This window comes from Mobula birostris, chromosome 3, assembly GCF_030028105.1.
Source record: "Mobula birostris isolate sMobBir1 chromosome 3, sMobBir1.hap1, whole genome shotgun sequence".
In the NCBI taxonomy this organism is placed as follows: domain Eukaryota; kingdom Metazoa; phylum Chordata; class Chondrichthyes; order Myliobatiformes; family Myliobatidae; genus Mobula; species Mobula birostris.
The window spans coordinates 158,495,057-158,520,064 of NC_092372.1; the positions used below are offsets into that span (position 1 = coordinate 158,495,057).

Genomic DNA, 25,008 nt, shown 5'->3' on the forward strand with positions numbered 1-25,008 from the left:
TTTTCAAATGATTTCATTATCGCCATGATGCTTATTTTATTGTATTTAATTCAGTTTCATTCTAAGTTCCTTTTTGATGTAAAATGAACAAATATTCTTTTCTAAGTCAAAATAAAAGCATGGATTTTGTAGCTTTTAAATTTGGATTTTTGTACTTTAAGTTTGCGGTTATGTTTCAAGTAAGCCATGTAAATATATATCTGCTATGTCTACTTAAAAAGATCAGTGTGGTTCAACTGAAAAACTTGAGTAGTGTTAGCAATAGTGAGGCAATTGTCACTGATCTGAAATGTAATAAGTGGCTTCTGTATCAACAGTATATCTATTGTTAATGTGTGCACTATTCTGAATAATATTTCTTGTGCAACAAATCTTGAACAGAGATGTGTATTTTTAATTTGTCCTTTCTAAAAATCTCTGTTTAATTGCATGAGACTGGCACAAGGCTTACTGACAAAAAGACTTCTAACTGAAATGAGATGATTGGTAGGGCCTTTCAGAATTAAGCTTTGCTCTTCTACTTTGGCATCTTGCATACTCCATGGTCCTGTACTCAATCAGGAATTTCAACTCTTGAGTCAAAAATGTTTTTGTTCTTTTAAGAAAGTTTGTCCTGATTTGAATGAAATATATGCTTGTTAACTGAAATTACTGCTATCTTTATCACTGTCTAAATGTACACTTCTACTAGGAATATTGGCCGCAAAAATCCTCAGAAAATTCACCAAGGATGTATCCTGCTAGAGTGTATGCCTCTTTTGATTTAAAGTTGCATGTTTAAAATAAATAAAAGACAACTTTATCATCTGGGTCCAACCTTTTACCCCAATCAGATTCTCTGCTCCCATTCTTTGACTGGCTTTGAGTTCTTAGCCAAAGATTGCCAAAAAAAAAGCCTACAACACCTGAGAATGGAAGGAGAATGGGTATATCTGCTGTGAGATGTCAGAGGCTCAAAATGTGATGAATGTAAGAAGTGAAATAGATTGTGGCCATGTGCCATTTAGTGGGAATTCTGCAATTGTTTATCACTGTGCTGTACCCAAATTGGCTGCCTTTCTATCTGAAATACAACAGTGTCTTCATCATAGTACTTCAATATTTATAAAGTGCCTTTGATGTTCTAAGGTCACAGACATAGTAGATGAAATCAAGTCTGTCTTTTCTAGATTAATATTGAGCTAAAGGCACATTTGTCCCTGTGCATGTAGGCTTTTTTGGGGCCACGTTTTCCTCTTTGTTCACATGGAAGGCTACTCTAATAAATAATATTTATATACAAACTTCAAAAGAGATGTTGCATATTGAGGGCTTTGAAATATTTTGAGAATGTGCTTATGTTGAAGTTTTTTTAAAAGAAGAGGATGTTTCCCATAGTGGGGGAGTCTTGGCCCAGAGGGCACAGCCTCAGAGTTCAAGGATGTCCCTTTAGAACAGAGAAGAGGAGGAATTTCTTTATTCAGTGGGTGGTGAGTCTGTGGAATTCATTGCCAAAGACAGCAGTGGGGGCCAACGGTATATTTAAAGTGGAGATTGGTAGGTTCTTGATTAATAAGGGTGTCAAAGGTTACAGGGAAAAGGCAGGAAAGTGGGAGTTGAGAGCGGTAATAAATCAGCCTTGATGGAATGGTGGAGCAGACTTGATGGGCTGTGTGGCTTAGTTCTGATCCTATGTCTTATGGTCATAAAAAGAAGTTTGCAACCAGTTGTACTGTATCTCTGCTTACTCAGGCAGCTGATGATGTAAAGCATCCTTAACTGGTCTGGAAAGAAATTATTTTTTAAAAATATCAAGTGTCAAATTAAGACTATTAAATTTTCTTTCACTCACTCATGATCCGTGAGGTTTGGTATGTGAGCAAACTTCAAAAAGAAGTCTCTGTTTTAATAACATTGTGTCCCTTTTTTCACTTGCATGAACTTGTTTTTTGCAAGGAAAGTCGGCATTAATCATCTCCAAGACATAATTTTCCATAATTGCAAGTAAAGCATGTGGGGCTGCTGCAGCATGTAGCTCTGTCTTGAGGTAATGGTTTATGGTTCTGCTGAACTCTCATTCCCTTCTCATTCCACATCAGTTCCTCCTCCTCTTCATTCTGTACCCTTCATTGCACCTCTTTTACCTCTTTCCTAAATCTAGTGGAGAATGAAGTGACTTTGGCCAAATGTGTTGGTGCAGTTTTGTCACAGAACAGTGGTTATCAGAAGGTCACAGACTGCTGATGCAGACAAGAACAACTGCCAAGAAAGCTGTTCAAAGCACTTTGGGGTGCCATGAACCTGTGTTACTTCTTCATTGTTGTGATTGATGGAACTGAATGTCAGAAGTGAAATACAACACACAGTCGGCATAATATAAACATCTAAGCCATTACTATTTTGAATTATTTCCATTATATTTTTTTGTGAGAGTTCACATGCTTCATTTTTATTTCATTTCCTTGGTGAGTTCAAATTTTTTTGAAAGGCACATGTTTTAATTGAGTAGGTTCATATACTAACCAAATGTTAGGGTTGGGATTTTATGAGAAAGCGATGTCACTTTGGGAATTTCTGTGCATAAGAACATGAGTGTTAACTGCACGTTGAAAGGAGTTTTGCAGGTGTAGTCTGGAGACTCTTGCTCCTAGCCAGGATGCACTTCACAGGCTTTGGAAGTATTCCGGCTGCAGATGTTCTCTCAATGATGAAGGAGCTCTGTTTTAGTTCCACAGAAAATGCCGATGCAAGAGCCATTGTAGGAGCAGTTTGTACTTGGGTCTATCTGTGGTTTAGATTGACCAGTTTACTTTGGTTGTCCATGGTTCTATCATTAATCCTCAATTCTGATGCTTATTTTCCACACCTTTCTGGCCTCACTCTTCCTGTCTCTCGAACCTCTACTAGATGGAAATGCTTTAACATCCTCAAATGATCTGTGGGGTGGATTCGTTAACTATGCCCAAACTGATTGGGTCCTAATCACTGAAATCCCACCTTCCTCCTTCCTCCTCCCTCACCAGGGCCTTTCCCTCCTTTTGTCAATCAGCCCATAGCTTCCTCTGTTTGACACTTTCCTTCTGAAGGACATTAGATATTTTACCTTGACCGAGATGCTGTTCGTATGAATGTTTCTGTTTAATATGCAAAGTGTTTGTGTGATCTACACATGGAAATAAGATAGTTAACTCAGTCTCTGCTGAGAACAGCTTCCACATCTATAACTATCAATGACATCGACTGTACTCTTTTCCATAGATTCTGCCTGGCCTGCTGAATTCCTCCAGCATTTTGTGTGTGTTGCTTGGATTTCCAATATCTGCAGATTTTCTCAAGTTAATGAAAATTTCTTTTATTTATATTTATTTAGAGATACAGCACAATAATAGGTCCTTCTGGCCCAGCGAGTCCACACTGCCCAGTGACACCCACGTGACCAATTAACCTAGTAACCAGTACTTCTTAGTAATGTGGAGCACCTGGAGGGAGAGCATTCAAACTCCTTACAGACTCTGGAGGGAATTGGACCAAGGTTGCTGGTGTTGTGATAGCATTGCCCTAACTGCTGTGCCACTGTGCCGCACCAAAAGGGTGGCAGGTTTCTTTTAGGTACAAAACATAGCAACCTATTTGTAAATCAGAGCAATGTGATAATAAGTAAATAATTCTGGAGAGATTGACTGGAAGGTAAATACTGGGTAATTTACCAGAATCATATACCATTGATATTTTTTTAATCCATCAGAGACATGCTTAATGTTTCATTGGAAAAATAGCACCTCACACTGTAGTGCTGCCATGGTACTGCACTGGAATGCTATCCTAGAGTATTCCTTTTTAAGTGCTGTAGTCTCATGCAAGTGACCTGGGGTGGAAGTGTTCCTCTCTGAACTGTAACTGGCCAACTGATAGCTGCAAAATGGTTTGCAGTGTCTTTCTTTTATGATTTATAAAATACTTGAATTCTACTGGTAATAAAATAAGCATTTATATCCCTCCATGGACCTTGGGTTTGATATCTCTGATTTTGCTGTGGTGAATGTGGATGATTTTAAAAAACGTTGTAAAGAGATGGAAGTGAGACCATATATTCTAAGGGCTCTTTGTGCTACGCAAGATCTTCAAAGTAATTTTAAATTTAGCCAAGGGACATATTTGAGGTAAAACTGTTGAGAAAATAGCTCTGAGAAATTAGAGAGTAGATATCAAATGCAGATATCCCACCTCTCCCGGAAGCTCTGGGAGTCTCCCGCATATTAATAATGGGTCCCTGATGCCTGCAAATTATATACAATATCCCGGAAATCAATTTTTTTGAGAGTGAGCGAGAGAGAGAGAGAGAGAGAGGGGTAGATAGATAGATATGACCAAGTGTTCCAAAAAAAGAAAATATAAAACATACGTCACCCCAGACTACCAAAAAGCGTACCCCTGCCTAATAAGGGTTAAAAATAATGACAGTGTTGCTCACTGCATTGTTTGCAACAGTGACTTTTCTATTGCCCATGGTGGGTTAAGACTGTAAAAGACATGTTGAGGTGAGTTTAACAGGTGTCATTTGTTCATTAGCATAGGTAACATTACTTAAACTAGCTGGCTAGCTGCTAAGGAGCTACTCAAATGCAGACATCCCACCTCTCCCGGAAGTTCCGGGAGTCTCCTGCAAATTGATGGTGCTGCCTCCCTGAAATGAGTTTTTGCAGGGTAGGATGTCTGCAAATGTGGGTTGAAGAAGCAAACAAACCAAGTCAGAGATCCAAGCAAAGTGTAAGGCAACAAAAATTTTTAAAAAAACTTGGTGGTGGGGATGCTGTGAGGAACTTGGAGGAAATGTAAAATTCACAAGAGAAGCTAGTATGTGGAGAATGAAGAGCTGGAGTGGAAGTGGTTAAACAATGTCATAAAATGCTACAGTACATGAACAGGCTCTTTGACCTATGGTATCTGTGGTCAACATAATGCCAGCTTAAGCTGTATATCTGTCTGCATTACAGTTCCCTGCAGTCCCTGCCTGTTCATGTGTCTATCTGAAATGTGATCAACTCCATTTCCACCACTTCCCCTGGCAGAACATAAGACACTCTGTGTAAAAAGAAAAAAAATTGCCTTATAAATCTCCTTTAAACTACCCCCCCCCCCCACACACCACTTTAGCACTATGTTCTCAAGTATTTAAAATTTTCACTCTGGGGTAAAAATACTGTCTTACCCTATTTATACCTGTCAGCATTTTATATGCTCATATTGGGTCACCTGTCAGCCTCCATTTCTCCAAAGGAAACAATCTAAGTTTGTCCAGCCTCTTCTCACAGCTAAAGCTCTCTAATCCAGCAACACCTTGGTGAACGACTTCTGCACTCTCTCCAAAGCTTCTGTATCCTTCCTGACTGTGGCCACCAGAACTTCAAACGGTACTCCAAATATCGCTTAACAAAAATTATGTACTGTATGGCTGCAACATCAGTTTTCCAGATTTCATGCCGCGGCTGATGAAGGCAGATATGCTGCACACCTTCTCAACCACCCTATGTGCTCTTATTACCTCTTTTAGGGAGTTATGGGCCTATACCCTGAGGTCCCTTGCAGGTCCACGCTCCTATGGCTTTTGCTATTTACTGAATACTTCCCTCTTACATTTTCCTAAAATTGTTGTCCAAATTAAACTGCATCTGCCTTTTCTGTGTCTGTATTTCCAACTAGTCTATACCCCACTGAAGCCTTTGATAACCATCCTCACCATTATTGCGTCATTGTTGAAATGGTTCCAATGGCAGAATGCTAAAATGTTTCCTCTTGCTGTGAGTTACATGTTTATGATCGTGGCACTTTTATAATTTTATCTTTCCTGCAGCTGTCCTGTACCAGTACATTTGCAGGCTGTTTTGTGTTTGTTCACGTGGGTGGATCAGGCAGGTGTCTTAGTGCAGGTGAACATCGCCCAGTGTTATTCTGAGGTGATCAGGGAAAATATGGGAAGCCTAAGTCCCACATAGATTTTTCTTGATAGATGTTGACACCACCTGGGATTCACAAAGCCTTGACTGTTCTGTGTAAGGTACAAATTAGATCCAAGCAGGCATTAATGTGGATGCATGAAAGCATATTATCTATCAATTGTTAGAGCTGTTTATCGTCTGACTTCAGCACCATATGTTATCTTGGTACAAGTTGTACAGGGACAGCTGTCAAACGTATTTAATTCAAAATCTTTGTAGTATCCTGTTTAGAAAAATATCTTTGAGGGGAAAGTATGGAATTGCATTTGCACGGCAGTATCAAACTCACAGGTATATTCTTCTAACTGTTCTGTCAACTTCTGGGTTATCTGCTGGTGACACAGTTTCAACAGAGAAAGGCAGAAAGTAATGGTGGTTTAAAAGAGGTCTAATTTTCAAAATGACTACAAGTAAGTGGTAGGTGATTAACAACTACAATTTATTTAGTTCACTATAGTGTGTGTAGTTAACACACACCAGCAGCAAAATAAAAGTGATATAAACTTAACGCAATTCATTTTCCCCAGGTAGCCATAAAACAAAGAAAAAACATGGAAGTCATTCGGAGAGAAACATCAACCCCCCCCCCCCCATACTCACAAAATGGAACAGAAACGGTGACCTTCTCCCCCACACAGAAAAAAGCAACAGAATATCAGCCCCAAGCACTTTCCCCTTGCACAACAAAATGGAAAAGGTACGAGTGATAGGAAAACACAGAATAAGTCTGCAAAAGTGCACAGTCCATAAATGCAATAGTCCAATCCATAACCCATCTGTTTTTGTCACTGACGTTCCTCGCAAGAGGGGGACGCTACACGAGGCAGAGAGGCATACCCGCCTGTCACAGCGAGCCACACAGCGATAGGCTGCTCACAGATTCCTTCTCTGGCAGTGCTCAAAAGGTCAAAAGGAAAACATTCAGCACTGAACCCTCGCTCACCTACATTTGCCTTGATGTCTCAATCTACCTTGGTGCTTCATCCGGTGAAATGGAATCAAAATCAGCTCACGCCCTGTCTCGAAGTTTCTTTGCATTGAGGCCATCCGAGTACGAGCTTGCTTCCCAGAATCTTCTTGGAGACAGTGAGGCGCTGGATCACTCAGTCGATCTCCAAACTGTAAATGGCAGGCTCTAATGGTCCCAGAAACACACTTAATGTGAAAAACAGATGTAAAAGAGGTCAAGGAGATATGTTCGAGGGCTATCTGGAATATGTTGACCAAGGGAGCATTTTCTGTTGATGCCATCTTGACAGAAGTTCAGTTGTGAGGCTGTGCCCAGTGGTCCTACACTCTCCCACTGAAGGAAACATCCTCTCCATGTTCTCTCTACCTAAATTATTATCTAATTAAAGTTTCAATGAGATCTCTTCTTTCCTTCCCTCCCCCTCCCCCATTCTTCTAAACCCAGTGAGTACAGGCCCAGAGCCATCAGAAGCTCCTCAAAACTTAACCCTTTCATTCTCAGCATCATTTTCCTGTACCTTCTCTGGATCTTCTCTAATTCCAGCTCATTTTTTTTAAGGTATAGTACCCAAAACTGCTACTCCAGATGTGATTTGACCAGTGCCTTATAAAATCTCAGAATTACATCCTTCTTTTAAATTCTTGTCCTCTTGCAATGAATGCTATCGTTGCATTTGCCTTCCTTACCACTGACTCAACCTGCAAGTTAACCTTTAAGGAATCCTGCACTAGGACTCCCAAGTCCCTTTGCACCAATGATTTCTGAATTCACTCCCCATTTAGAAAATAGTGTATGCCTTTATTCCTTCTACTGAAGTGCGTGACCATACACTTCCCTACATTCTATTCCATCTGCCACTTCCTTTCTCAAGACTAACTGCCCTTCCAACTATCTTTGTATCCTCCGCAAACTTGGCAGTAAATCAATCAATTCCATCATCCAGATAATTAAGATGTAATGTGAAATGTAGCGAACCCATCACCAGTCCCTGTGGAACACCACTAGTCACTGGCAGCCAATCAGAAAAGGCCCCCTTTATTTCCACTCTTTGCCTTATTCCAGTCAGCTAATCTTGTGTCCGTGCTAGTATCTTTCCTATAATACCACGGGCTTGTCAAAAGCCTTCTGAAAATCCAAGCAAACAGCCTTTGATGACTCTCCTTCACCTATCCTGCCTATTATTTCTTTAAAGAATTGCAACAGATTTGTCAGGCAAGGTTTCCCCATAAAGAAATCATGCTGACTTCGGCCTATTTTATCACGTGGTCCCAAGTACCCTGAAAACTCATCCTTAGCAATGGACTATAACATCTTACCCTACCAGTGAAGTCAGGCGAAATAGCCAAAAATTTGCTCTGCCTTCCTCCCTTCTTAAAGAGTGGAGTGATATTTGCAGTTTTCCAGTCCTCTGGAATTATTCCAGATCTCTTCAGCTATCTCTTTCAGAACTCTGGGGTGTAGTCGATCTGGTTCATGTGACTTATCTATACTTGGATCTTTCAGCTTCCCAAGCACATTCTCCTTAGTAGTAGCTACTGCAGTCATTTCTGTCTCCTCATGCTCTCAAATATCTGGTGTGCTGTCGGTGTCTTCCACAGTGAAGACTGTTGCAAAATACCTATTTCAACAACCATTTCTTTGCTTCTCATGACTACTTTTCCAGCAGTTTGATGTCCACTCTTGCCTCTCTTTTACTCTTTATTATCTGAAAGGGCTTTTGGTATCCTCTTTTCTATTATTAACTAGCTGACGCTCGTAGTTCATCTTTTCCCTCATTGCTGCATAGTTGCATTCTGTTGACTTTTACAGGCTTTCAAGTCCTCTTGTTTCTATTAACTTCTGCGATATTTTAGGCCCTCTCTTTTGCTTTTACGCTGTCCTTGACTTACCCTGTCAGCCACAGTTGCCTCAGCCTCCCTTTACCATGCGTCTTCTCGGAGATAAACCAATCCTATGTCTTCCAAATTATTCCCAGAAACTCCAGCCATTGTTGCAAGACCATTATCTCTGCTATCATCCTCTTCCAATCACCTTTGGTCACCTCTTCTCCTGTACCTCTGAAGTTACTTTTTCTCAACTGTAATGCTGATACATTTGATTTTGGCTTCTCCCTCTCAAATTACAGGGTAGATTCTATAATATTATGATTACTGCTTCCTAAGGGCTTATTTACTTAGCTCCCCAATCAAATTTGGTTCATTACACAAAACCCAATCCAGATTCACAAACATGAGAAACTCTGCCGATGCTGGAAATGAAAAGCAACACACACAAGATGCTGAAGGAACTCAGCAGGCCAGGCAGTATCTATGGAAAAGAGTAAACAGTTGACATTTCGGGCTGAGACCCCGCATCAGGACCCAATCCAGATTGCCTATTCCTTTGCGGGCTTGACCATAAGCCGCTCAAAAAAGCCATCTGGTAAGTATTCGACAAATACCTTCTCTTGGGAGCCAGCACCAACCTGATTTTCCCAATCTAGCTCCTTATTGAATTTCCCATGACTGGCATAACATTGCCCCTTTTACATGCCATTTCTATATCCCATTGTAATTTGTACCCCACATCCTGGCTACTGTTCAGAGTTCTGTATATAACTCTCAACAGAGTCTTTTTACCCTTGCCGTTTCTCAACTCTGACATGTTCTGATCCCATGTTACTTCTCTCTTAAGATTTCATTTCATTTATTACCAACAGAGCCACCTCATCCCCTTCTGCTTAGCTGCCTGTCCTTTTGATGTGATGTGTATCCTTGGATGTTAAGCTCCCAGCTGTGATCTAATTTCAGCCACGTCTTTGTGACACCCACAGCATGAATCCTGCCAATTTCTAACTGTGCTACAAATTCATCTACCTCATTTTGTTTACAACATGCATTGAAATATAACACCTTCAGTCCTGTATTCACCACCCTTCTTTTCAATCTTGTCTCCATGTTGCCTGAAGTTAAATTTCTATCTCCTTCTTTCTTCTGGAGACTTGAGTAGCTTCTCCTGAGCTCTTCTTCCCTTTAACTTTATCCATACTCCATACGAATTTCAGGGTTGTATACTGCATATATACTTTGATAATAAATGTACTTTGAAATTCATATGGGTCATCATTATCACAACTTGCTGAAGCTTGGCCTGCATGCACGTGTCTGAATGCAGAAGTATGGAGGCTGTTGTCATGGGATTCAGGTGAAGCAACTGATTGGACAGTGGACATATCATGGAGTTTAGGCAAGGCGCAGGAACTTTGCCCAATTGTTTAAGTTGCAACTGTAAATGCAACTTAGCTTTTCTACATCAGACTATATGGGACATTTTCCCATTCTCTTTCGTGGGTTAAGCAACTGTGGGGAGGCATGGTAAGTTCTGTTATAAGGTCTAAGCTGAGATATTAGTTTTGAAAATACAGTGGATTCTGGTTAATTGCGACACATTGGAACTAGTATATTTTGGACCAAGTAAGTGGCAGCCCTTATTAGCCAAAGTTTCAGGGAAATAGCTTAAAACGGTACAGAAAAGACAAACTGAGTAATAAATTTACATATTTAAACGAAATACAGGATAAATTGGAAGACCAGCAATAGTACTACAGTACTATAATACTTTGTATTAGTTCCTAATAGATATTGGCAGAGGAATACATCCAGTGTTCTCAATTAATAAAACCAACAGACACCGAGTGCAGATAATGGACTGCCTTCATACAATGATATCAGCAATATCATCCTCCAAATCTTCGTTTTCATTGCAACATTCAAGATGATTGTTGATACTTTCAAATTCTTCATAGTTTCTAACTTGTTGAAGTAATGAAATTGTTTCATTTTCACCTGGCCACTTCTGGCACCTCCAAGCCTGAATGCTTGAAACAAAGGTGCAGAAGGGAGCAAAACAGTTCAGAATTGTCTTACTGCTAATTTCCCGCCCGCTATCAATGACAAAAATCAATGTTGAAGACAAATTCTGGCAACTGATGTTATTTAAAAGTGCTTGCTCTAAGCATGGTGTAGCATCTAACGGCCACACAAGTGCATGGCCACACAGGTTCTAATTAGAACCTGTCTGATAAGTCTCCTGCCCTAGTTAAGCAGCATCCTGTCCCAAATAAACAAAGAGAACCCTGGCAATTATCTTGCGTAGTTTTTGTTCTATAAAAGTTGTCCCAAATAAGCAACTGCCCCGATTAATCGATGGCCCAATGAACCGGTGTCACTGTACCTATTAAATATTTTAAATAAAAGTTAGAAAATCTCTAGGAGCTTGCTAACTTGCATTTTATAAAAATACCTATACCCATTTAAGTGTTTTATGTTTAGAGTCCTAATGATGGGTCTCAGCCTAGAAGCATCCATGTTTAATTCTGTCCTTGAATGATGCGTGACCGCTGAGTTCCTCCAGAATGTTGTGTGTTTTTTAAAAATATTCAGTTCAATTCAATTAGCTCTGGGATATGTCTTGGCCAAGTGTCATATTCTTTTCCTTTGCCTTGTGATTGAGATAGCTTATTCATCTCAAGTTTTGTCTCTATCATATCTTTAGACCCTCATGAAGTGCTAGGTCTCAGCATCTTCCCAACCTTTTCTGCTGTGTTTCTAAGATCAGTAAAGAAAGGCATTATAATAATTCCCAATGCCAGTGACAAGCATCCTAGTCCTATCATTAATGTCAAAATACCTTTGATTTTTGGAATAATATGTCTCAGAGACATCCTAATGAATAAATGAGCTCGAAAATAAACACTTGTGAAAATATCTGATGAATCTTATTCTTAAGTTTGGCCTGCTTATTGCTTGTTTCTGGATTGTGGTTATTTTGGGCACAAATGCATGTACTGGGCCCCTCTCAGGTGCCCCTTCACATTCCTAAAAGCTTTCACATTCTCATTTGTAAGTCCTTTTTAACAGTTTCCAGGCCTCCTGTCAAGCAGCAGGAGTGCCGTAAAATTGAGGCTCCCTGTTCGCACAAGACACCAGTGACTTAATACGGTCTATACTTTTCTTTTCAGCTTGGCTGACTGTTGGAGAGAGTCTTGTGGGGCATATTATGTGGTGGGTAGTTTTTAACTTCTCAGGAATAGCCCATTTTGTGACTGCATTTCCAGGTTAAGGACATTATTTGAAATTCAGTAAGAAAAACATTCCATAAGCAAGTAATAGAACATCAGAAGGTGAATATTATTACAAGCTGAGGCAGTTAAGTTACAGCCCATTTTATATATTTTTGTTTTCCTCCACGTATATTATATAAAATTTCAATTTGTTCTTTTATAAACTTCTCCCTTGTTTTGAAACTGATGATGTGTTCTTCACTTCTTCAAATACTTCAGTTTCATTAGTGGGGAGTTTATCTTCAGTCTGCTAATACACTGTTATTAGGAAACTCCCTCATATTGGTAATAAACTTGAAAGTAATATTCTCACAATTACTTTTATTAACAGCACAAAAAGTCTGAATAATTATAAACAATTCTTGAATCTTTGTCTCTAAGTGAATTAAAAAAATGTTTTGTGTAACCATAGAGTCAAGGCAATTAATTTTTGGAATCAAGTTGAGCAACAGGGGGAGCTCTTGCTTAGCATTTTTAGAATTAGTGATAGCTTTCATTTTTCAGGATACTGTATTTGCTTTTTTCAAGTAATTGTGTTCTGGACAGTGTCTCACAGGTTGGAAGGGAGCAAATATAACCCCATCATGAAAGGAATGAGGGAGAAAACCAGAAACTATGGACCAGCTAGCCTAATTTGTTGGGAAAGCGTTAGTATTGGGAGTACTGACAGGGCATTTAGAAAATCATATTTAGATTAGGCAGAACCAGTATGGACTGATGAAACTCAATCAAGTTTAACAAATTGATTTGTTGTTTCCATCTCAGAAGAGATGGGAGAGCTGGTGGATGTGGTGTGTTTGGATTTTCAGAGGTCCTTTGATATCAAACTCGAGAATATTTAAGGAAAATAGAGCATATGGATTGAGTAGAATACATTGAGATGTGATTAGTAGATAGGAAAGAGAGGAAAAGAATAAGCAAATTATTTTTAGATTTTGAGATTTTGACTCACAGGGATCGGCCCCTGTGCCCTGAGCTGCTAGCAATCAGTAATGATGATTTGGATGAGTGGCTGAAATACAATGTATTTCAGTTGACGATACAGGACAATGGGAAGTGGGAGTTGTGAGGAGAATGTAGGGAAGCCTCAGGTGAATGTTGACAGGCAAACTGGTGGGATGGAGACTTGGTTGGTGGAATATGTCAAACATACGTACAATCGTCCACTGGTAAAGCAACTTTTTAAATGGTGAGATTTCCAAGTGTGTTGGTGTTCAGAGCCACATGGGTCTCCTTGCATAGGAATCATTAAAAATTAACATGCAGGTACCACAGGCTATGAGAAAGGCAAATGGCATGTTTCTGGTGGGAACGAGAGTGGGAGGTGACTTACAGGTCCACTGGACTTAAAAAGGAACATTTGTGGGCTTTCGCCATTTTCCATTGGCCCAATCAAATTACAATTCATTAGCAAAGGCAAATAAAAATAATGTGGGGAAGAAGCAGAGTGGCCATTGTATGAAGGGACCAGTACTAGAGTGGGAGTCTCTGGGTTGAGACTCCCACTCTAGTACTGGCCCCTTCACACAATGGCTTGGGTGAGGTAAGAATCATATAGGTTTCTTCTTTTTCATTCTTCTCTGTTAGTACATAGTTAGCGTGGAGGGTGGCTCCAGGGGCTGTGTTATGTTGTTTGTGTGAGATATGAGAATTCTGGGAGACCTCTGGCCTCCCAGATAACCACATCCTCACCAGCTGCAGCTCCTCAAAGAACAAGTTAAAGAACTGGAACTGCAGCTCGATAGCCTTCAGCTCCTACAGGAACCTGAGGAAGAGATAGATTGGAGCCACAGGGAGGTGGTCACCCCTATTTTGCAGGAGGCAGGTACCTGGGTGATTGTCAAGAGAGGGAAAGGAAATGGGCAGCCAATGCAGAGTATCCCTGTGGCCATTCCCATCAATAGTAAGTATACCATTCTGGATACTGTTGGGGAGGGGGTATGTCCTAATAGAGCAGAGCCACAGTGATTGGGTCTCTGGCACTCTCTGGCATAGTGGCTCAGAAGAGAGAAGAGGACTACAGTAGTGATAGGGCATTCCATTGTTAGAGGAGTAGACATGAGATGGTATATTGCCCCCCACATGCTAGGGTCAGGGGCATCTGGGATCGGGTCCACGACATTCTAAAGGGGGAGGGTGCGCAGCCAGAAGTCTTGATACATATTGGCACCAGTGACATAGGTAGGAAAAGGGAGGAATTCTTGAAGAGAGATTTTAGGGTGCTAGGTAGAAAGGTGAAAAGCAGGGCCTCAAGGGTAGTAATCACTTGATTGCTAACTGTGCCATGTGCCGGTGAGAGTAAGAATAGGGTGATTTCACAGATGAACGCGTGGCTGAGAAGCTGGTGCAGGGGGCATGGTTTCAGATTTCTGGATCATTTGGAGCTCTTCTGGGTAAGGTATGACATGTATAAAATGAACAGGTTACACCTAATCCTGAGGGGGATTAATATCCTTGCGGACAGGTTTGCTAAAACTTTTGGGGAGCGTTTATGCTAAATTGGCAGGGGGGGTGGTTGGAAACTGAGTGATAGGGCTAAGGATGGGCAGTTGGTATACTATCAGAGGCCATGTGGAGTGAGACTGTCAGGGAGGACGGGCAGATGTTAGGGCAAAGTTGCAGTGTAACAAGGGGACAAAATTGAAAAGAGTGACGAATACAGGACTGAAGGTGTTAGATTTGAATGCACACAGTATACAAAATAAGTTAGATGATATTGTAGCGCATTTAGAGATTGGCTGGTATGAACTGGGCATCGCTGAGTCATGGCTGAACGAAGATTATACTTGGGAGCTTAACATCCAAGGATATACCTTGTATTGAAAGGACAGGGTGGTAGTCAGAGGGTGTGGCATGGCTCTGTTGGTAATTCAATCAAATCTTTAGAAAGAGGTGACATGGTATGAGAAGATGTAGAATCTTTGTACGTAGAGTTAAGAAACTGCAAGGCTAAAAAGACTCTGAAGGCCTCCTAACTGTTGCCAGGGTGTGAGCTACAAATTGCAACGGGGATAGAGAATGTATGTCAAAAGTGCAATGTTACAATTGTCATGGGGGACTCAATATGCAGGTAGATTGGGAAAATCATGTTGGTGCTGATTTTGGATTCCAAAAGAGAACTTGTAGAATGCCTACGAGATGGCTTTTTAGAGCAGCTTGTGGTTGGCTGACCAGGGGACCAGCTATTCTGTATTGGGTGTTGTGTAATGAACTAGATTTGATGAGGGAGCTTAAGGTAAAGGAATCCTTAGGAAACGTGATCACAATAAGGTAGAATTCACCATGCAATTTGAGGCAGAGAAGTTAATGTCAGATTATCAGTATTATGATGAAGTAAAGGGAATTATAGAGGCATGAGAGAGGAACTGGCTAAAGTTAATTGAAAGGGGACACTAGCAGGGATCATGGCAGAGCAGCAATAGCTGGAGTTTCTGGGAGTAATTCAGAAGGCACAAGATCGATATGTCCTAACGAAGAAGTGGTATTCTAAAGGCAGGATGTCGCAAGGCTGACAAGGCAATAAAAGGCCAACATACAAGCAAAAGAGAAGGCATATAATAAATAAGAAATGTGGGAAGTTAGAGCATTGGGAAGCTTTTAAAAGCCAACAAAAGGCAGCTAAAAAGCCATAACCAAAAAATGAGATACAAAGGCAAGCTAGCCAATAATATCAGAGGATACTGAAAGTATTTTCAAATCTATAAGGAGGAGTGAGATTAGATATTGGACTGCGGGAAAATAACGCTGGAGAGGTAGAGATGAAGGACAAAGAGATAGCAGACAAACTTAGTAAGTATTTTGTGCCTGTCTCCACTGCGGAAGACACTATCTAGTGTCAGGGCAGAAGTGAGTGTAGTTGCTGTTACTAAGGTGCTTGGGAAGTTGAAAGGTCCGAAGGTAGCTCAGTGGAACAGATGGATTACACCTGAGGGTTCTGAAGGAGGGAGCTGAAGAAATTGTAGAGATGTAAGTAATGATCTTTCAAGAATCTCTAGATTCTGGAATGGTTCCAGAGGAATAGAGAATTGCAAATGTCACTCCATGCTTTAAGAAGAGAGGGAGACAGAAGAAAGGAAAGATGTTAGAGTTGATTGTTAAGAATAAGGTTTTGGGGTACTAGGAGGCACAAGATAAAATGGGCTGAAGTCACATGGTTTCCTTAAGGAAAAATCTTGCCTGACAAATCTGTTGGAATTCTTTGAGGAAATAATGAGTAGGATAGACAAAGGAGGATGGGTGGATGTTGTGTACTTGGATTTTCAGAAGACCTTTGACAAGGTGACACACATTAGACTGCTTAGCAAGATAAAAGCCCATGGTATTGCAAGAAAGATACTAGCATGGATAGAACATTGGCTGATTGACAGGAGGCAAAGAGTGGGAATAAAGGGAGCCTGTGCTGGTTGGCTACCAGGGACTAGTGGTGTTCCACTGGGGCTGGTGTTGGGAGTGCTTCCTTTTATTTTGTATGTCGATGATTTAGATGATGGAATTAATGGCTTTGTGCCCACGTTTGCAGACAATATGAGAATAGGTGGAGGGACAGGTAGTGTTGAGGAAGCAGGGAGGCTGCAGAAAGACTTAGACAAATTAGGAGAATGGGCAAAGAAGTGGCAGATGGAATAAAGTGTCAGGAAGTGTACGGTCATGCACTTTGGTAGAAGGAATAAAAATGTAAAGTATTTTCTAAATGAGAAAAATTTAAAACTCAGAAGTGCAAAGGGACTTGGGAGTCCTCATGCAGAATTCTCTAAAAGTTAACTTGCATGTTGAGTCAGTTGTGAGGAAGGCAAATGCAATGTTAGCATTATTTCAAGAGAACTAGAATGCAAAGACAAGCATTTAATGCTGAGGCTTTATAAAGCACTGGTGAGGCCTCACTTGGATTATTGTAAGGAATTTTGGGCCCCTGATCTAGGGTTTATTGAGGATAGAGGAACTAGGAACACAATTTTCATACTACAAATGCTTTCAGAAAGGGCAATTGAATATCAAAATGATGTCTTTTTATGTTTTATTGAGTTCACTAAAGCATTCGACAAAATGCAACATGAAAAATTATTTCAAATTCTTGCTAAACTAAACATTGATGGAAGAGACCAACAACGCTTCAAAATTTATATTGGAACCAAATGGCAGAGGTAAAAATTGATGATAATATAAGCAGTTGGACTAAAATTCAAAGGGGAGTTAGACAGGGATGCGTTGCCTCACCGGAATTGTTTAATATCTATAGTGAAGTGATTCTCAGAGAAATAGAAGACCTGGATGGGATAAAAATTGGAGGCGTTAACATCAACAATATAAGATATGCAGATGATACCACCCTAATTGAAAGTGCTGCAGAAGACCTACAGATCCTCCCAGACAAAATAGTACAAACAAGTGCAGATTTTGGTCTAACCGTCAACTGTAAAAATACCAAATGTAGGGTAATATCAAAACAGCAGGATACACCCAACTGCCAATTGTACATCGGTAACCAAGAGATTGAACAAAAGACCAGCTTTAATCACCTTGGTAGCTTTATATCACAAGATGCTAGAAGTAAAGTAGAAATAAAAAGAAGAATTGCCATTGCCAAAACGAACTTCTAAAAAATGAAACCCAGTTTTACCAACAGACACATATCTATGACAACAAGGCTTAGGCTACTAAAATGTTACATCTGGTCAATCTTACTGTATGCTTCCGAAGCATGGACTTTAACACCAGAACTCCAAAGAAACTAAGAAGCAACAGAAATGTGGTTTCTTGGAAGAATGCTGCAAGTATCATATAGAGATAGGGTAACTAATGAGACAGTACTCCAATGTGCCCATACAAAAAGATCTTTAATGAGAACATTAAATGAGAGGAAACTTAATTCCTGGGCCATGTCATCAGAAAGGGAGAAATAGAATGCCTTACACTACATTAGTATTCCCAGTATGCCTGGGAAACGCGGAAGAGGAAGGCAAAGGAGAAAATATATGGACACTGTGAAAGAACTAACAGATCTAAGTGTACGAGATATCATTGACGCTGCATGGGATCGTTTGATGTGGAAAGCCATGATTGTCCAAGTGTGTAACATGCAAGGCACATGAAGAAGAAGAAGATGATCTAGAAAAGGATCTGCTGACATTAGAGAGAGTTCAAAGGAGGTTCACGAAAATGATTCTAGGACTGACAAGCTTATCATATGAGGATCGTTTGATGGCTCTGGAATTTAGAAGAATATGTGAGGATCACATTGAAAGTCCTAGGTAAAGTGGATGTAGAGAAGATGTTTCTTACAGTGGAGAGCGTAGGACTAGAGGGCACAACCTCAGCGTAGAAGGATGTCCATTTAGAACAGAGATGAGGTGAGGAGGAATTTCTTTAGCTAGTGGATGGTGAATCTGTGGAATTTGTTGCCACAGACTATTGTGGAGGCCAAGTCATTGTGTGTATTTAAGGTGGAGGTTGATAGATTGTTGACAAGTCAGGTTGTTAAAGGTTATGAGGAGAAGACAGGAGAATGGGGTTGAGAAGGAAATGGATCAGTCATAATCAAGTAGCGGAGCAGACTTGGCGTGCTGAATGGCCTAATTCTGCTCCAATGTCTTAAAATATGTTGACCTTCATTGAAAGTGGATTTGACTGCAAGGTCTAAAGATGTGTTACTGGAATTCTGTAGAATCAGAGTGACATTGCACATGGAGAATTGTTTACAAACCCTGAGTTGGTGGCGTCTGAGAAGGCTTCGTTAGATGGATTCCTGTGATGGTGGGTTGTGAAGTAAGGGGAGATGTTAGTCACACTGGGCCTGTACTCTCAAGTTTGGAAGTGGGTATACAGTATTCTTAAAATGCTTGATTGGGGTCAGTGTAGGGATGATGTTTCTCCTTTCTAGCTTATCTAGATCCAGGGATCCACATCCTGAAAAGGGCAGTTGACTTATCAAGAATGAGATAAAATCAATTTCTTTAACCAAAGAGTGGTAAATCTTTGGAATTCTCTATCCAAGTGTGTTGTGGAGGATCAGTGGTTGAGATTGCAAGGTTTCAGGAATCAGATGATGTGGGATTAGTACATAAAATGGAGTTGATATTTTAAAAAAAACATGATCTTATTGAATGGCTGGGCAGGTATGATGGGCTGAATGAGCACCTTCTGCTACTTTGTAAGCTCCTATTTCATATGCGTGTGTTACATGTTCGGTCTGGTCACTGATATACCCCACTAGACACACATCCCCTGGGTCTGAACTTGTTATTTCACACGTCAGTTGAACTTGAACAAGAACAGTTGTAATCGTCACGAGCTATCTTATTTATTTAAGTAGCCCATGGATGTAAACACAGCCATATTTTATAATGTAGACATTAATATATTGCTTTAATCTGTTAGCTGCTTTTCTCATGTTTAGCTTGGTTTATTGCCAATTTATTAATTGAGTAGGGAGAAGATCAGCAGGTTCAGGAACAGTAATTACCTCTCAACCATCAGGCTCTTGAACTGGGAGGGGGGGTTAACCGCTCAACTTCACTTGCCCATCACTGAACTGTTCCCACAACCTACGGACCTACTTTCAAGGACTCTTTATCTGATGTTCTCATTATTTATTGCTTATAAATATCCCCCACTTGGGGGGGATATTGATGAGTTTTGAGAGGCTGATAACATTGAATGCCAAGCCTTAGTCTGTAATGATATCCTGATGCATGCATCTTCTCTGCCCAGATGTTCCAGGGCTGAGCGAAGAGCCAACAAAATGGCATCTGCTGTTGACCTCTTGTGACGGTAGGCAAATTGGAGCAGATCCAAGTTGCTTCTCAGGCAGGAGTTGATATGTTTCATCACCAGCCTCTCAAAGCACTTCATCACAGTGGATGTAAGTGCTACTGAACGATTGTCCTTGAGGTGGGGGGGGGGGGGTACCTCAGACTGCTGAAGTGAGAGATTTAAAGATATTGGTTAACACTCTAGCCAGTTGATCAGCAGAGGTCTTCAGTAATCAGTCAGGTACCCTGTCTGGGCTGGAAGCTTTAGGTTCACTCTCCTAAAAGTTGCTCTCATGTTGGCCTCAGAGACTGAAATAGGAGGTTGTAGGAGGTCCGGAATGTTTCACCATGTTTTGACGGTCAAAATGAGCATAAAAGGCATTGAGCTCATCTGGGAGTGAAGCCTTGATGTCACCTATGTTGCTTCATTTTACTTTGTAGGAGGTGATAGCTTTCAAGCCCTTTCACAGCAGTTGATTATCCCTCAGTGACTCGAGTTTGACCTGAAATTGAAACTTCACGTGTGAGATGGCTTTCCAGATATCGTACCTGAACCTCTTGTATTTTACTTGGCTGCAAGATCTGAATGCCATTGATCTGGCCCTCAGCAGATGCGGAACTCATGGTTCATCACGGTTTCTGGTTGGGGAAGACTCTGACTGATTTTGTTGAGACACATTCATCAGTGACTGTGCTTGTAAACTCTGTGATAACTGTGCTATATTCATTCAGATCCTCTTGAGTCCTTGAACACAGCCCCCTCCACTGACTCGAAGGAATCGTGCATCCTTTTCTCTGCTTCCTGCGACCACCTTTTTTGTCCTTACCTCTGGAGCTCTTTAGCTTCTGACTCTATGCTGGTAGGAGAAGGCCAGCCAAGTGATCAGATTTCCCAAAATGCGATCTATGCATGGCATGGTAGGGAGTTCTAATCGTAGTGAAGCAGTGGTCGACTGTGTTGGGACACCTGGCATTGCAGGTGATGTGTTGAGAATAATTGGACAGAGATTTCTTCAAAGAAGCCGGATATAGTTTTGAAGTAACCAAATTCAAACTGAATATGTGTCTACACGTGCTAAGATATTTTTTTGCCACATCAAGTATGGCTCTACACATATCCTGTTCAGTCATTGTCCATAAAATCTAACTCACCTCTCCAGGTTGCTGAGGTAATTTGTATCATATTTTCTGAATGAATAGAAGAGAGGGAGTTTTTTTTAATCATGAAAACTCTGATTTAATCTTTTCTTTTAATCTCTTCATTGCCAAGGTGACTCAGCTGGTAAACTACAATAGACCTCTTACTAAAGTTAGAAAGTTTACAGTTATGCTTCAGTCTATTCAAAAAGTAACAGTGCATTCCTTTCATCTTCTTTCCTGTGGATATGGTGTGTTACAAGTTGACCAACTGAGCTTTGGAAAACGGAGCAAATAGCTGCAGGTTCCAGATATCCAGACCAAAGGCTCAATGCCAGCAGCACTCAGTGTCAATAATTCAGATCAGTGATTGCTTACCAGAACTGGAAAAATGAAAGGGGGAAGGATGGAGAGAGAGAGAATGTTGCAGAGGTCACTCGTGTCACTTTTTCTGAATGAACAGAAGGAATAGGGTGTAGACCAAAGTTGTCCAAATGACCATGACTTGCAGTTTCAGCAGTTAGAAACAAAAGAGTGGATGAAAACCAAGGAAAAGATTGAATCAACCACTGAAAATGAAAGTCTGTTTAACTTCAATTCAATATCGAGTCCTAAGAGCTGAACTTGGCCACAAAAGAGATGCTGTTCTTCGAGCTTGTGTTGGGCACTATTAGAATGGTATGGGAGATCAAACACAGTGGTTAGAGTGGAAGTAAGCTGTTGTTGGAGAGACTACATCTTCAGTGCTGAATGTAATAAACTACGTTGAAAACAGCAAGTGAGTTTTTGCTTCATCTAGGAGTGTTTGGTCCTTGGATGATGGGAAATTGAGACTGAAGGGCCTACATAGAAAGATGTGGAGAGAATGTTTAAAATAGTGTGAGAGTTCAGGATTAGTGATCCAGTCTCAGAACAGAGGACTTTCCTGTGGAACAGAGAAGAGAAGGAGGTTCTTTAGCCAGGAGGTGGTGAAACTATGGAATTAATTGCCACCTGTGGCTGTGGAGGCCAAGTCATTTGGCGTATATAAAGCAGAGGTTGATTGGTTCTTGATTAGTGAAGGGCAGCAAAGGTTACCGGGAGAAGGTAGGAGAATGGAGTTGGGAGGGAGAATAAATCTGCCAGGATTGATTGATGGAGCAGACTCGATTGGGTGAATAGCCTAATTCTGCAATTACGTCTTGAAGTCTAAGCATAGATGTAAAAGGATAAATTTAGTGTCTGATTTTGTGATTGAACGAGTAAATGCTGTGAGAAGGGGAGCAAATCATTTATACCCTTCCTTAAATAAGCAGACTGCTACTATGCCCAGTACTCTGGATGCAGTCTCACCAATCCTTTGTATTACTGAGGCATGATCTCCCTATTTCTGTATTTAATGGACAATAATATTCTATGAGCTTTCCTAATGACCTGCTGCACCTGCATAGAAGCCTCTTCCACAGGAGCACCCAGATCCCTTTATTTCTCATAGCTCTGCATTGCCTCATTATTGAAGTATTTTTTTAGTTTTCTAGCCAAAGTGAATACGTTTCCTTACCTAGTTTCCATTTGCCAAACTGTTTCCCACTGGCATACCCTTTCTGTATTACTGTCTGACTTGTGTCCTTTCCTCATTTTATGATTCTAGCTGCCTTTGTGTGTTCAGTAAAATGAGCAACTGTACTTTCACTGACTTGTTTGAAGTAACACTCACATGAATTGTGAAAAAAACTGAGGCGCCAGCAATGGTCCCTGTGGCACACCAGTTGTTGAATCTCGCTGTCTAGAGAAAGATCCTTTTCTCTGTTTCCTGTTAACCAGGTCAATCTGCTGTTCAGAACAGTATTTTCCTCTTCACCATGAGCTGTTATTTTCCATATTACCCTTTCATGTGGCAAGCTTATCAAAGTCATTATGGAAATCTATGTAGTGTACACCCCTTTTTTCAAATATTAAGCTTATCCTTTATCTTCAGCACCTATTACTTTCTCAATTCCAGTGAAACGATCAAACGTTGTTTCCTTTTCACAAAACCATGTTGACTTGTCCTGATTATCGTTTTATCCCCAGGTGCTCCACTATCACAGCTTTAAAAATAACTTCTAACATTTTCCCTTTGACAGATGTTATGCTAATTTGCTGGTATTTCCTGCAGCCCCCCCCCCCCCCACCCCCTTTGGAAATAAGTGAGTTATTTTCACTTGCACTTCCTTAAAACTAGTGTGATATTATTCAACATTGGGGAAGTCAAAATAGACTGAGTGACTTTTTTTTTACCAAACCCTGCTGTTAGCCTGCAATGGCTTTTACTTTTATTCTCCATCCCACTTCCACTCTGACCTCTCTGTCTTTGATTTTATGCTTTTCCAATGATGCCCAGTGTAATCTGGAAAAACTACCCTTCCTTCCTTCCGGGCACGTTGCAACCCTTTGGTACAAAATTGAATTCAAAAATGTGAGCTAACCAGCTTTTCTTTTTGCTTGGGATATTCCAGTTTCAACTTGTTCCTTTGTTTCTTAAGTGCTGGCAGTTTGAAATGGCAATTTTGTGACAGCGGCTTTCGTGTGTGGCCTGTCAGTGACAGGTATCATGGTCAGGGAGATCTTGGATCAATTCCATAGTGTTCCTGAGATGGAAATGAGCAGCCAGAGGCCATGGTCCACATCAATACCAATGACACAGGCAGGAAGGATAACAAGGTCTTACAAAGTGAATTTAGGGGGTTGAGTGCTAAGTTAAAGGAGAGCCTCCAGACTGGTGTTGTCAGGATTGTTCTCTGTGCCATTTGCCAGTGAGGTTAGAAATAGGAAGATTATGTAGTTTAACACGTGACTAAGAAGATGGTGCAGGAGGGAGGGTGTTGGACTTTATCAGAAATTCCTGGAACGCCCATTGTTCTAGCTTTCACTTTAGATTTTACATTTTTAAAAAACTTAAACGTTTGAAGAGATTTGGTAACTAACTGCTGTGTTCATACATCTATTGATGCTTTTGGACACATCTTCAGTGATGTTCCTGGAATCATCGGCTGTTTCGGGTCTTTCAACATCATACAACCTCCTCCAGGTGACCCAGCCAGGGCTGATCAGACCCCAGCTTGTGTCCAGATGGCTAGCTACTTATGACTCCATGGCTCCCCTCTTTTGAGCCACAGCCATCTTGAGGCCCTCTCTGCCGCATCGGTGGTACTGCGGATGGCTCTCCTCTTCCTCTCTCCCTCGATGCCCAAGCTGCTGAAGGCTCTGACTAAGGAACCGGCTGCGAATCCCCTACAACCAACCTCCACTGGGAGACACCTCGCTCTCCATCCAGCCTGCTGACAGTTGCTGACCAATCCTGCATACTTGGAGAGCTTCCTTTCAAAGCCCTCTTCCAAGCTATCTTCCCATGGGACTGTCAGCTCCAGCAGCACCACTTGCTTAGTAGACTGAGACACTAGGACAATCTCTGGTTGCAGGGTAGTGGCTGCGATATGGTTGGGGAACTTCAGCTGCCCTTCAAGGTCCACCAACAGCTGCCAGTCCCTTGCAGAGGTCAAGATGCCTGCAGATGTTCTTTTGGCAGGTATTGGCTGCTCCCCAGCTCTGACAAAAGCAATGGTCTGCTTGGAGGGTTGGGACCGCTTCGCCCACTCAACGCCTGCACTGACGGCTTCAGCGATGGTCTTCAGGACCTGATCATGCCTCCACCTGTACCGTCCCTCAGCATGTGCTCCAGGGTTCCTCGCTTGGAGCACAGTGGGCACGCAGATGACTCTGCCTTGCCCCATGTGTGCAGGTTTGATGGGCTTGGAAGCACATCATACACTGCCTGGATGAGAAATTGGATGCAGTGTGGTTCGGCTTTCCAAAGATCAGCCCAGGTCACTTTCCTCTCAACCGCATTCTCCCATCTTGTCCAAGCTCCCTGTTGCTTCATTTCCACCGCCTTGCAGGCTCTCACCTCCTCCTGAACTAGACGACACCTTTCCTTCCCTCTGGTGTCCATTTGGGAGTTGGAAAGGATCCTAGCCCAGCTCGGCTTCGTGTGACCACTCCCACCAGCCTCCTGTGACGCAGCCTCGCCTCTGCCTCCTGAACAGCTTCCTCTGCCCT

General features: G+C 41.3%; 1 protein-coding gene across 10 annotated transcripts in view; it reads left to right on the forward strand.

The window, feature by feature from the left end:
* LOC140195375 (tensin-3-like) overlaps window positions 1-25,008 on the forward strand; it is a 449,612-nt gene that overhangs the window by 194,852 nt on the left and 229,752 nt on the right. The gene's annotated exons all lie outside the window — the stretch shown is intronic.